Here is a 15,067-nt window from a genome sequence, read left to right as displayed (position 1 = left end):
AAGAATGCTCTGCCCTCGTGCTCAATAAACTTCCCCAAAAGAAAATCGATCCCGGAAGCTTCACGATTCCATGCTCAATAGGGGAATCGCCCGTTCGCAATGCCTTAGCCGACCTAGGAGCTAGCATTAACCTCATGCCCTCGTCAATGTTCAAAAGGCTCGGCTTGGGAACCACGAGCCCTACAAAAATGAGCATACAACTCGCTGATCGATCCGTCAAATTCCCACAAGGTGTCATCGAGAATGTCTTGGTAAAGGTAAGCAGATTTGTTTATCCAGCTGACTTTGTCATACTCGATATGGAGGAAGACACCGAGGTCCCCCTTATACTAGGGAGACCCTTCCTTGCCACAGCACAAGCAGTGGTGGATATGAATGACGGGACACTCACCTTGAGGTATGGGGATGATGAAGTGAAATTCGGAGTTGGGAAGAGAATAGAAGATGACGACCCGGTCAATTACATGAAGGTTATTGATTCGAGCTTGGATGCTGCTCTCCGACGGTGTAACATGGGACGCCAAGCATCCCACTCAGAAAATATATAACCTCGAATCGGGTCTAGCCAATGACCCTTATAAACGTGGCGCACCACGGAGGCATTCCGCGGAACTATCCTTAGTTTAGTTTAATCTTTTAGTCTTATTTTGCAGAATAAAACACACTCATGGTGGTAATGGATGAAAAAGGGAACGAGAAAAATGGAACCATGCACGAAGAACAGAGCAACCCGACACAAATCTCCATCACAGAAGGCTCAACACGGGTCGTGCCCAACCAACACGCCCCCGTGCTGAGCCCCCTGCAGGAAAACACCCAGTTCAGGTAACTGGACACGGGCCGTGTTCAGCGGACACGCCCCCGTGTCCAGGCTTCTGTTTCAATTCTCTAATTTTTGTTACTGGCAATTGACCACGGGGCCGTGCCCGGTCACCACGGGGCCGTGTCCAGGATGCCAGTAACAAAAATCTTTGTTTTTTAAACCACTTTTACACATCCTAATCAACCAAAAACCTTATTTTTGGACACATTGAGGACAATGTGTAATTTAAGTGTGGGGGGGATGCTAAAACCTTGAATTTTGCAAATCCTAAACACAAGCCTTACACAAAACTCTATTGGAACCACTAAACACCCCAAATTTTTTTTCAAAAACTTTTTCATTTTTTTTATTTACTTGTCTTAGTTTAAGTTGGGAATAACAAGTTCTAAAAAGGTTATATTTTTATAAGTTTACAACCGTTAGCGTCGTAATAACAAAGAACCAACATAAGAAAATTATGAAACGGCATAACAAGTCTAGTTAAAAATTCGATTATATATACTTTATCACATTACAAACCCATTCCCACAAAAGTGAGTTTTGAGCCTTTATTGAGCATAAAAATATACATATTTAGACTAAATGCTCATTTTTCGTTTCTTGTGTGAATAGCCGCTTGGTTCTTACAAATCTAGAACTTGCCACAACAATACATTCCCGGTCCTTACCAACTTAAACCCAAGTAAGTAAATGATGGAGGCATTAGGACTAACCATTTTTCTTTCAAAACCATTATTTTTCATTTTTTACCACCTACCCAAAATCCCCCTAGATAGCCCCTTTGAGCCTAAACCTTTCATTTCATTACCCCAAAACCCTTTTTGCCCACCAAAAACCCTTTTTATTTTTCACCCTTTATTTTAGTAACAAGCTCGGTTCTTCGTAAACTCGCCTTTTTATGTGATGAAAAAAAAATATATAATGATGAAGTCAAAAACAAACAAAAGCTATATAAAAGCTTGTTTGGAGAAATACTTCAAAATAAAAAAATCGCTAAAGACAAGGTATTTTACGTAAACCGACGCTTTTTACGATTTTTTGCCATTTTTACTAACCACTAACCCAACCACCCACCTTTAACCCAAGCCTAACCCTTCACCCCAAAAGTCCTCTTGATATTTACAAAGGTAAAAAGTTAAAAAGGAGGAGGATTGATTGCTTGGCAAGCCTATGGAAGGCGTAAGTTCCATACCGCTCTCGAGTGATTCACTAAAAATATACACCTTCGGCCGAGTGTTGAGTGACCCCCGTGAGGTATGTGAACTTGTATATAAATGGAATTTTAATAAGGCATGCTATGCCCAAATAAGTAATTTATCTTATGAAACGTTCAAAATAAATCATAACGAATAGGATTGTAAATAAATAAAAATAAAACTTACAAAGACCTTGGATTCCCGACACTCTAGGACAAGTTAAAAACTTTCTCTTCTACCTATTCCATTTGGGAGTGTAAGCCACATTTAAATTGTTTTGCTTGAGGACAAGCAAAAGTTCAAGTGTGGGGGTATTTGATGTGTGTAAAATGCAACATATAAATCACATCAATTAAGGCATAAAACTAACCCTTTTTAAGTACTAATGTTGGAAAAAGAGTGTTTTTGTCTTCCTTTTGTATTTTCAGGATGAAATGAGCTCAAAATCACAAAAGAAGCAAAAAGACAACTAATTCTAGCATAAATACAAGAAAAGGAACAAAAGTAGACTGCCCGGACCCTCAACGACACCTCCCAAGACAAAGAAGAGAAAACAGAGACTGAACACGCCCCGTGTCCAGCGAACACGGGGGCGTGCCCAGGAAGCAGCAGAAAAGACAAACCAGTAGAAACTTCCATTGCCCACCACGGGGCCGTGTCCAGCGGGCACGAGGGCGTGGTGAAAGTACAGCAGGCGCATTAATTGTAATTGCGAATTACAATTAATGAAGAGAGAGAATGTCAGACGGGCACGGGGGCGTGTCCAGCGGACACGGGGCCGTGCCCAGCCTTCTGTTCAGCCTATAAATAGGGGTGCTTGGCTTCATTCCATTTCATACCTTGGCACACCACCTCTCTCACACTTCATCCACCACCCACCACCACCATAACACCATCATCCACCACCATCATCCATTGTCCATCGTAGAGTGTGTGAGTCGTCTCGGGATCCAAGATTGATCGTAAGAGTTCTTGACAATCAAGGCCATGTTTGCCTAAGTCTCTTACATCACTTGGTGAAGACTGAAGACAAGTGTTTAGTATAATACTTTTTATTTTTAATCATTTGCACTTTTTATTTGGTTTTGTATTAATGACTTTAATAACTAGTTACTTATGTTGAAGGTGATCTTTCCTTATCGTTTGTCCGTGGTGTCTTGGCGTTATTTTACTGTCTATATAAAATAAAAGATTTTCACCATTCATATCTCCACGGTCTATATGGAGGTATGTTGGCTACCTGGTCGGGGGTTAAGGGAACGGTTTGGTAAGGGTCTTGCCCTTGTTCAGCGTTTAGAGGTCCTGCTTGGGACCTGGGTCAAATTTAGTAGGATCTCCTTCAATGCCCATAGGTATTGGATGGCGGGGATCCAAACTCTTTGACCCCCTCATAAGTTAACTACTATTAATACTATAACACGGCTATTTAGGACTGTATCCCTGCTGACTCAGACTACTTAGCCGAGGGTAACGTCACCGCCAAAAGCGGGGCCTACCACAATTTGCATTAATAACTTAATTCATTATCTTTCAATAATCCGACCCTTTAGGATTGTATCCTTGCTGACTCAAACTACTGGGTTGAGGGTAACGTCGCCTTCAAAAGAGGGGCCTACTACAATAACTAAGATAATCTCTTAAACAAGTGCAAAAGTGCGAAAATAATCAAAGGTTATACTAACACACGTGTCGGATCCAAGTGATTCATCTTGTCTATCTGTTTTTATTTTATTTTATTTTTCAGCATTTAGTTAGTTTTTATTTTTCTTAGTTTAAAACATTTTTATCACTTTTTGATTTGATTAGACGTTGAGGATAAACCGGTATTAAAAGCTCTTGTGTCCTTGGACGACCTCGGTATCTTACCAACACTATACTACGTCCACGATGGGTGCACTTGCCCATATGTGTGTTTAGTGTTAGTAAATATCGTGTTTTATAAATTTAAAACTTGGCTAAAAGTGTAAAAAGGGGCTTAAATATACATCTAAAATATATTACACTACACACGCATCATGAGCATACAAGTTTGATAATAGCATATAGAGTTCGAAATAGTTTACGCATAACCAGCACGTACACAGAGGAAAACGAAGCATGTTAATTATCGACATGGATCTATCGATACCAATGACTGCGGGTTGACTGCCCGAGGCAGTTCGCAATACATGATTACCACCGTAATCCAAGCAAGTAATTGTCCTTAACAACCCCCGTGTGAACGGGTGCTCAGTCCAAACTATAGTACTATCGTCGTTAAGGCAGGTAGACAACATTCCACGTGTAAACATAACAACAAGCATTCATTTAGTCACGTAATACATGCGATAACAGTTAGCGTTCGAATAATTGAGTAGTGTGTTCGCTTATGATTTAGAATAAGCAACGTATGTAACACCCAAAAGTGCTAAAGCAAAACTTGGTCGAGTATACTCACAGTGATTGATGGATTGAAGGGAGCACTTGACAGTAGGGTTAGCCTGAATAGTTCGATAGCATAACGATAAGCAATGCGTAAAACGGAAAACAAGTGTTGGAGAGTCGGACAGCTGGTCGATCGGACAGCTGACCGTTCGGTTTGCAGTCCGTTCGGACAGCTGTCCGGTCGGTCGGTAGGCCGATCGGATGGCTGTTCGAGTGGATTGTTTCTTCCTTTGAGGAGGATGTGTTTGTGTATGATGGTTTGACTTTTAAAGTTTTAGTTGTAGCATTTGAAAACATTGAAGTATCTTTACCTTTCAGGTCGATCGATCGAACGGTCGTTCGATCGATCAGCTATCCGATCGGTTAGGTACGTCAGTAAACAAGTTCTCAACAGGGTGTCATCTAGTCGGACGGCTGTTCGATCGGGTGGCACTCCCAGTGCATCTAACATGTTGAAAATCGATTAAGTGTTGAAGTATAGTATCTCATGATCCGAAGAGTAATCCGTTCGGACGGCTGTCCGATCGAAAGGCAGTTCGTTCAATACTAGACTTCAATGAACTGTTCGAGTGTGGGACCATATGCTAGCCGATCGACTGGCCTAGTCGATCGGCTGACTCATCCGATCAGCTGGCTGTCCGTTCGGACAGCAGTTCGATCGGTCAGCATCCTGACTTGGTCGGCCTGTTCGTCTAACACTTGGTTGTTCTGGTTTGTTTCGTCGTTATATCGAGGTGTTTTGACAACAAGTTGAACCATAGAACCCTCGTTCTTACTCGTTCCTCCTGATCGGACAGGAATCACCCAACTCCGGCCGGTGAACTGTTCGGAACGGAGTTTAACGTTCAACCCAAAATCGGTAAACCTCATGGATAGAATCCAGATCTTGAGTCATGCAACCATCGGAATGATCTGCAAATCGGCACAAGCTCCGTTTCTATCGGTTTTGAAGACATTGAGTGTAAAAGAGTTGAAAGAAAGTTGGAAAACCATCTTTCAATCCTTTTCACCGTGTAAATGTTTAGATCTAGGAAAGATCCTTGTTTGTTTATGTGGAAATCGGCTAGATCCAAGTTATTCTTGGTGGATTGAGGCCAAAACATGAAGTTCTTCAAGAACACCATGATGACATCATCCTAGAACACTTGAATCTTGATGATTTTCACGGTTAGAAATCAAGATTTGAAATATAGAAAGGTGTAGGAGTGCGTGTAGATCAAGAAAGTACAATATTTAGGATGAAATCTTACCGGAATCGGAAGGAATCTGAGAAAAAGAGGGGAGCACGAGCTGGTCGGTCAGAGATTTCCAAAAATGGTAAGTATGACAATGACATGGGTATTTATGGGTTGCCAAAAGAGGAAAGGGATGGCCGATCGGCCAGGCATCCCAATCGGACAGCCTGTCCGATCAGACAGCAGTCCGATCGGCTGGGCTGTTCGATCGGCTGAGGGCCTGATCGTTCAGCTGCCTGATTCGAGCGTTCGGTGCGGCGATTTTTGATATTTTGATTTCGATTGCGACAGGTGAGGATACGATGTAGTTACCTATTCAAATTACTTTTAATCCCAACCACTATATCTACATACAAGCATTCCTATCTCGCGCTGTCTTTTCGCCACCAATTATCATAATTGGTTTTCGATTGAGTTTCGAGTTTCGATTCGATTGATCCACACATAACATAAAGTAAACACGCACAAGTAACACATAAGGCACACACACACATATATTAACACCAAAATTCACGTAATTCGAGTCTCGAGTTCGATGATGATTAGGTTAGTTCGATTACTGATTATTTAGCTTTATCGCATTGTTACTTCATGTTATTCAATGTCGTCAATCGGTTCGCATTGATAAATAAACTTTGATTAATTCGATTGTAATTAATTACTCCACATAATACAACTAAGGTAAACATAAACATAAAATTAACTACTGTCGAAAAAAGTCAATCTTGACTTTGACATTCGAAAACACGGGGTATTACAGCCTCCCCTTGTTTAGGGAATTTCGTCCCGAAATTAGGCCGAAGGTGTACAACTCCGTGAATCACGTTTGAGAACTCTCTCTCTAGACTTTCATTTAAACAACTGCGGGTACTTTGCCTTCATGTCGCTTTCGAGTTCCCAAGTGAACTCTGCGCCTTGTTTGCCTTCCCATCGGACTTTCACGATAGGAATGCGCGAGCGTCTGAGTTGCTTGGTTTGGCGATCCATGATTTCGACAGGCTTTTCCACGAAGTGTAGCGTTTCGTTTATCTGAAGGTCGTCGAGAGGTACAATCAGATCATGCTCAGCCAGGCACTTTCGGAGGTTTGACACATGGAAAGTCGGGTGGACGTTACTGAGTTCCTCCGGTAGTTCGAGTCTGTAGGCGACTTTTCCGATCCTTTCCAGAATCTTAAAAGGTCCAACATATCGAGGCGCTACTTTCCCTTTCTTGCCGAATCTGACCACACCCTTCCAAGGTGATACCTTTAGGAGTACGTAGTCGCCAACGTCAAATTCAAGGGGCTTGCATCGTTTATCGGCGTAAATTTTCTGTCTATCCTGAGCTTTCAACAAGTTGTCTCGAATTTGGAGGACTTTGTCAGTCGTTTCTTGCAATAGATCGGGACCGGTTAATTGCGAGTGACCGATCTCGTGCCATACAATAGGCCATCGACATCTTCATCCATACAGGGCCTCGAATGGTGCCATATGAATGCTGGTATGATAACTGTTGTTGTACGAGAATTCGACTAGCGGCAGGTATTTATTCCAATTGCCACCGAAGTCTATGACACATGCACGGAGCATGTCTTCAAGAGTATGGATCGTTCTTTTAGTCTGTCCGTCGATTTGAGGATGGAATGCGGTACTTAGGTTAAGCGACGTACCGAGAGCTGCTTGAAACGTTTCCCACAATCGCGACGTAAACCGAGCATCACGGTCAGAGATGATGTCACGAGGCGTACCATGATTACAAATGATCTCGTCGGTGTAGATTCGGGCTAATCGTTCTACCTTGTAGTCTTCCCGTATTGGCAAAAAGTGGGTTGATTTGGTCAAACGATCAACGACAACCCAAATGTTGTCATGACCTGATGACGAGGGTGGAAGCTTGGTTATGAAATCCATAGTTATACTCTCCCACTTCCATATAGGGATTGGAGGTTGTTCGAGTAGGCCAGAGGGTCTTTGATGTTCAGCCTTGACTCTTGCACAAGTCAGGCATTTTCCGACATAGAGAGTGATATCCCTTTTCATGCCCGGCCACCAGTACTTGTAGCGAAGATCCTGGTACATTTTATTGGCACCGGGATGAACAGAATACCGGGATCTGTGGGCTTCGTCCATTAAAATCTTTCGCAACTCGGTCCGCTTGGGGATCCAAATTCGGTCCAGAAAATAGAAGATCCCATTTGACTTGCTTACAAGCTGAGCTCCATCGTGATAGATTCTCTCATTCTTCAAGGTGCGTTCATTAAAGCATGCATGTTGGGCTTCGCAGATGAGGGTTTCGAGATCGTGTTGGGCTTGGGTATTACGTATGCTGAGCAAATAACTCCGTCTGCTGAGTGCGTCGGCAACGACATTTGCCTTGCCTGGGTGATAACGAATCTCACAGTCGTAATTGTTGAGGAGTTCTACCCATCGGCGTTGACGCATATTGAGTTCTTTCTGATCCAAGATGTGTTGTAAACTCCTGTGATCGGTGAAGATCGTACACTTGGTACCATACAGGTAGTGTCGCCAAATCTTTAATGCAAAAACAACCGCGCCTAGCTCGAGATCGTGGGTTGTATAGTTCTTCTCGTGGATTTTGAGCTGTCGAGAAGCGTAAGCTATAACCTTGTCCCGTTGCATGAGAACACAACCGAGACCGAGGTTAGAAGCATCACAATAGACAATGAAACCGTCGTTCCCATCGGGCAACGTGAGAACAGGAGCATTGCAAAGCTTATGCTTGACGGTTTGGAAAGCAGACTCTTGTTCGGTTCCCCAAACAAAAGACCTGTCTTTATGGGTAAGAGCGGTAAGCGGCACAGCGATCTTGGAGAATCCTTCGATAAATCATCGATAATAGCCCGCTAATCCGAGAAAAGAACGGACTTCAGACGGGTTCTTAGGCGTAATCCAACTCTTAACTGCTTCGATCTTGGCAAGATCGACATGAATTCCTTGACTATTCACGATGTGACCCAGAAACTGAACCTCTTCTAACCAGAATTAGCACTTGGAGAACTTGGCATAGAGTTGGTTCCCCTGGAGTAACTCGAGAACCAAACGTAGATGTTGCACGTGTTCAGCTTTCGATTTGGAATAGATCAAGACATCGTCGATGAACACGATGACGAAACGGTCAAGATACGGCTTACACACGCGATTCATCAGATCCATGAAAACCGCGGGTGCGTTGGCTAAACGAAAAGGCATAACAACGAACTCATAGTGGCCGTAACGAGTGCGAAAAGCGGTTTTAGGTATATCTTCTTCCTGAATGCGTAACTGATGATAGCCTGAGCGTAGATCGATCTTCGAGAAACACGTAGCACCTTGCAGTTGATCAAACAAATCGTCGATGCGAGGTAGGGGATAACGGTTCTTGATGGTTAACTTATTCAATTCCCGGTAGTCGATACACATCCTGAACGACCCATCCTTCTTTTTAACGAAGAGGACTGGTGCGCCCCAAGGAGAGGTGCTCGGGTGAATAAAGCCTTTTTCAAGTAATTCCTGGAGTTGGTTCGAGAGTTCACGCATTTCTGACGGCGCTAATCGGTAAGGAGCTTTGGCTACGGGGTTAGCTCTAGGAATGAGGTCGATACGGAAGTCGATATCACGAGTTGGCGATAATCCGGGAAGATCTTCAGGGAACACCTGAGGAAATTCTCGGACCACAGGGACGTCTTTTATACCAAGACTCCCTTTCTTTTCCTTCTCCGCTACTACAATGTTAGCCAAGAAAGCTCTGTATTCCTTGCGGAGATACTTGCTAGCTTGGACACATGACATAAGCTTGAGACCTTTCGAAGTAGTTTCACCGTAGACACATAGTAAATCACCATTCGCGAGTGAGAATCGAATCATCTTGTCAAAGCATACAATTTCAGCATGGTTTTCGCGAAGGAAGTCTATGCCTACTATAATGTCAAAACTTCCGAGTTGCATCAGAATGAGATCGATTGGGAAGATGTGATTGTTGAGCTCGAGAGTACAATCACAAAGAACATAATTAACGGCGACAGTTCTTCCAGTAGCGACTTCAACTTCGAACGACGAGGGGAGATAAGAACATTTACGACTAAGGAGCTTCTCGAATTCAAACGACACAAAGCAATTATCGGCTCCAGTATCAAACAAACACGATGCATAAATACCATTCACAAGAAACGTATCATTAACCACGTTGTTGTCAACCTGGGCTTGACGAGCATTGATATTGAAGGTTCTGGCGCGTGCTGCTTGTTGCTGCTGCTGAGGCTGCTGCTGCTGCTGGGGCTCTTGCTTCACAACCCTGTTCGGGCACATGTTTGCAAAGTGGTTAGGGTCACCACATGCGAAGCAGACTCGAGCATTGATCGCGGTTGCCTGAGTTGCGTGTTGGCCTTGCGGGGCTGGGAGTTGAGCTTGATGAGCAGTGGCAGGAGTTGCGGTGTTACGGGGACCATAGCGACAGTTGGCAGTGAAATGACCGTACAAATTGCAATGAGCGCAGAAACGACAGGCAAGACCCACCGGATGATGATATGAGCATGTCGGGCAGAGCAGGTGGGGACCTGTGTAAGCACGCTTTGCTGGCGGCGCTTGAGCAGCTGGTGCTGGTCCATGATGAGACTACTGCTGAGCCGGTACGGCTTGCAGGGGAGCAGCAGTGGTAGTGACCGCACAGTTCTTGTTGTTGGAGCTGCTGTTGTTGTGCTTCTTCTTGCGGCGTGATGACTTGGATGATTGAGCAGTGGCGGTTTCAGCAGTCGATGTAGTGGTGGCTTGGTGCAGAGAGACTTGGAGGGCTTATCCCAGAAACCAGCTTTTACTCGCTTATCGTTGATCTCGGCGGCAAGCAAGTAAGTCTGTTCAATTGATGAGGTCTTTGCGGCGTGAACAAAATCGGCAACACAATCGGGTAGAGCTCGAATGTACTTCTTGATGGCCATGTCTGACGTCTTGACTTGATCGGGACAGATGATGCTGAGTTGCTTAAAGTGAGTAGTTAGGGCTGCGTTATCTCCATCCTTCTGCTTAATGTTCCAAAACTCGTGCTCCAGTTTTTGGCGTTCATGGGGAGGGCAGAATTCGTCCATCATGATGGCTTTCATCTCTTCCCATGTCAGCTCATAAGTTGCATCATTCCCGCGTTTGTTTCGTTCAGCCGTCCACCAGTCTAGAGCTCAGGACTGGAAGACGCCGGTTGCGTTTAGGGTACGGAGATTTTCTGGACAGCCGCTTTGGCGCAGAGTGACTTCGATGGAATCAAACCATTGAAACATAGCTGTTGGGCCATCTTCTCCGGTGAATTCCTTTGGTCCGCATGCCTTGAACTGTTTGAAGCTAAAGGCAGTCCTGGTAGCATCTTTGGGAGCTTCAGTTCTCGACTCCACGGAAGATTTGCTGACATTTTCATAGACATCGCTCACAGCTTTTGCTACTTGCTTGGCGATGATAGCAGCAAGACGTCTGTCTCTCTTCTCTTGGCGAGTAAGTGGGGTTCGGTGTCCAGATGACGAAATGGTCTGCAACAGACATCGTCGTAGGTCTCAGACACATCAAAATCGAATCTCACCTCACACGTCTACTACTTACTAAAGCTTAGGAACACGTCGAAGCATGTATTTCACAAACACGTAGGCACATAACCACAGATGCACGTAGTCACAGAAGCACATCAGCACGTAGGGCACAGAAGCACAGAAACACAGAGACACAGACGCACATACACATTTAATCACAGTGGCAGTCACCATACAGAAACCTATCATTCAAAGCTCGCGTGTCGTTCGTATATTTCGATCGCGCTTAGTATATCGAGTAGTATAGTATAATCGTATAGCATGTCGAGTATACTGTAAGCGTATATCGTAGCATAATTTCGTCTAGATTTGCGGTGACTTGACAACGTATTGGGACAGAAGAGCAGTGCGAATTGTGTGTGTCGATCGAAGTGGTAGCAAAGTCGAATAATCCTCAAAAATTTAAACATGTAAACACATAACACACATAAAATCGACGAATTATCAGAGTCGGCAGTTGCGGGCTCAAAATCGAAACATGTAAAAAATCGAGAAATGGATTGTCTGCGGCTACTAGACATCGACTATCCAAAGCGATTCGACTATTCTCAATAGACTTGTCGTCACATTTCGACTTTCGGAATCGGCCTCTGCCTCGATTCTTAGGCATTCGGCACGCACTTCCTAGGTCATACTCGTGAGTTCAGGTCATTGGAGTCCGTCGAGGCTTTGGTGAGAGTTTCGATAAAATCACGGGCAAGCCGACAAGGTTAGGGTTTCACCCCTGGCTTGACAACTTTCCCTTGATTTCAGTAAAATAGAGGAGATTATTCATCAAAATACGAATTTCACTCCTGATTTGATATAATTCCTCGCTGAACAAGCGTTCGTTATTGAAAAGTATAATGAAGAGATCATTGATAAGTTGATAAAACAGCATTGATCCAACAATTTAGTCGAGAGTCTGCGGTTTTCACACCTAATCTTGACTAAATCACCTTCTCATTATTGAAAATTCGAGTGCGGTGAGAGTGTAGTGTAAGCGAGATTTAGCAGGATATATATCACATAAGCTTGGACTGTTGGTTCCTAACTATAGTCTAGGTCTCTAAGACATCGACCCGGACTAGGTCGTGTCTAGCCTAATTCCCTATAGTTATGGCTCTGATACCAATCTCTCACACCCCAACCGATGGCGGAATCATCGGGGCATTGCACTGAGCGAAACAGATTGTCCAGAAGCTTCCATAACAATTATCATTACTATTCAATTTATATAATACGTCCCATACCGTACCTCAAATAGCAAACAAATTATTACAGATAAAATCTAGTCAAATATTATGTTCCGACAACTCAGATTTAAATATAAATATTGTTCATCTATGTCTAGAGACTCAAGCAGCAAGATCTACAGACAACTATGCTCTAGACTTTTATTCTAGCTTCGCCTTCCTAGTAGATAAGCATCTTAAACACCTGTCACATACGTTAAAATAAAGTCAATACATAAAATGTAAAGGTGAGCATTCAAGTTTGATAATAGCATATAGAGTTCGAAATAGTGTACGCATAACCAACACGTACACAGAGGAAAACGAAGCATGTTAATTATCGACATGGATCTATCGATACCAATGACTGCGGGTTGACTGCCCGAGGCAGTTCGCAATGCATGATTACCACCGTAATCCATGCAAGTAATTGTCCTTAACAACCCCCGTGTGAACGGGTGCTGAGTCCAAACTATATTACTATCGTCGTTAAGGCAGGTAGACATCATTCCACGTGTAAACATAACAACAAGCATTCATTTAGTCACGAAATACATGCGGTAACGGTTAGCGTTCGAATAATTGAGTAGTGTGTTCGATTGTGATTTAGAATAAGCAACGTATGTAACACCCAAAAGTGTTAAAGCAAAACGGGGTCGAGTATACTCACAATGATTGATGGATTGAAGGGAGCACTTGAGAGTAAGGTTAGCCTGAATAGTTCGATAGCATAATGATAAGCAATGCGTAGAACGGAAAACAAGTGTTGGAGAGTCAGACAGCTGGTCGATCGGACGGTAGTCCGATCAGATAGCTGACCGTTTGGTTTGCAGTCCGTTCAGACAGCTGTTCGGTCGGTCGGTAGGCCGATCGGATGGCTGTTCGAGTGGATTGTTTCTTCCTTTGAGGAGGATGTGTTTGTGTATGATGGTTTGACTTTTGAAGTTTTCGTTGTAGCATTTGAAAACATTGAAGTATCTTTACCTTTTAGGTCGATCGATCGAACGGACGTTCGATCAGTCGGGTATCCGATCGGTTAGGTACTTTAGTAAACAAGTTCTCAGCAAGGTGTCATCCGGTCGGACGGCTGTCAGTGCATCGAACATGTTGAAAATCGATTAAGTGTTGAAGTATAGTATCTCATGATCCGAAGAGTAATCCGTTCGAATGGCAGTCCGATCGAACGACAGTTCGTTCAATACTAGACTTCAATGAACTGTTCGAGTGTGGGACCATATGCTAGCCGATCGCCTGGCCTGGTCGATCGGCTGACTCATCCGATCGGCTGGCTGTCCGTTCGGGCAGCAGTCCGATCGGTCAGCATCCTGACCTGGTCGGCCTGTTCGTCTAACACTTGGCTGTTCTGGTTTGTTTTGTCGTTATATCGAGGTGTTTTGACAACAAGTTGAACCATAGAACCCTCGTTCTTACTCGTTCCTCCTGATCGGACAGAAATCACCCAACGCCGGCCGGTGAACTGTTCGGAACGGAGTTTAACGTTCAACCCGAAATCAGTAAACCTCGTGGATAGAATCCGGATCTTGAGTCATGCAACCATCGGAATGATCTGCAAGTCGGTACAAGCTCCGTTTCTATCGGTTTTGAAAACATTGAGTGTAAAAGAGTTGAAAGAAAGTTGGAAAACCATCTTTCAATCCTTTTCACCGTGTAAATGTTTAGATCTAGGAAAGATCCTTGTTTGTTTATGTGAAAATCGGCTAGATCCAAGTTATTCTTGGTGGATTGAGGCCAAAACATGAAGTTCTTCAAGAACACCCTGATGACATCATCCTAGAACACTTGAATCTTGATGATTTCACGGTTGGAAATTAAGATTTGAAAGATAGAAAGGTGTAGGAGTGCGTGTAGATCAAGAAAGTACAAGATTTAGGTTGAAATCTTACCGGAATCGGAAGTAATCTGAGAAAAAGAGGGGAGCAAGAGCTGGTCGGTCAGAGCTTACCAAAAATGGTAAGTATGACAATGACAAGGGTACTTATAGGCTGCCAAAAGAGGAAAGGGCTGGCCGATCGGCCAGGCATTCCGATAGGACAACAGTCCGATCTGCTGGGCTGTTCGATCGGCTAAGAGCCTGATCGTTCAGCTGCCTGATCGCGTTCGGTGCGACGATTTTTGATATTTCGATTTCGATTGCGATAGGTGAGGATACAATGGAGTTACCTATTCAAATTACTTTTAATCCCAACCACTATATCTACATACAAGCATTCCTATCTCGCGCTGTCTTTTTGCCACCAATTATCATAATTCGTTTTCGATTGAGTTCGATTGAGTTTTGATGTGCTAAAAGTGGTTTAACTAAATTGAACCCTAAACTAGACTCTCTAAGTTTTAAATTTATAAAACTAAGACTCTATAAAACCTAAACCACACGACCGGCAAGTGTACCGATCGATACAATATAGCCTAAGGAAGTCCGAGTATCGAACCCAAGAGACTCTACTACATTACGCTAATGACTCTATCTAGACTTAGACTGACACGGACTTTAACTAATTGTTTATTGATTGAGGGGTTTCTAAAAATCCTAAATAAAATATTAAAATAATGCTAAATAACTAGACACAAACTTGGACGAAGACTAGAACCAGTGGCGATGAAGACTACCTAG

Source organism: Helianthus annuus, chromosome 7, assembly GCF_002127325.2.
Source record: "Helianthus annuus cultivar XRQ/B chromosome 7, HanXRQr2.0-SUNRISE, whole genome shotgun sequence".
NCBI classification, from domain to species: Eukaryota; Viridiplantae; Streptophyta; class Magnoliopsida; order Asterales; family Asteraceae; genus Helianthus; species Helianthus annuus.
Note: the sequence above shows the minus strand (reverse complement) of the source record.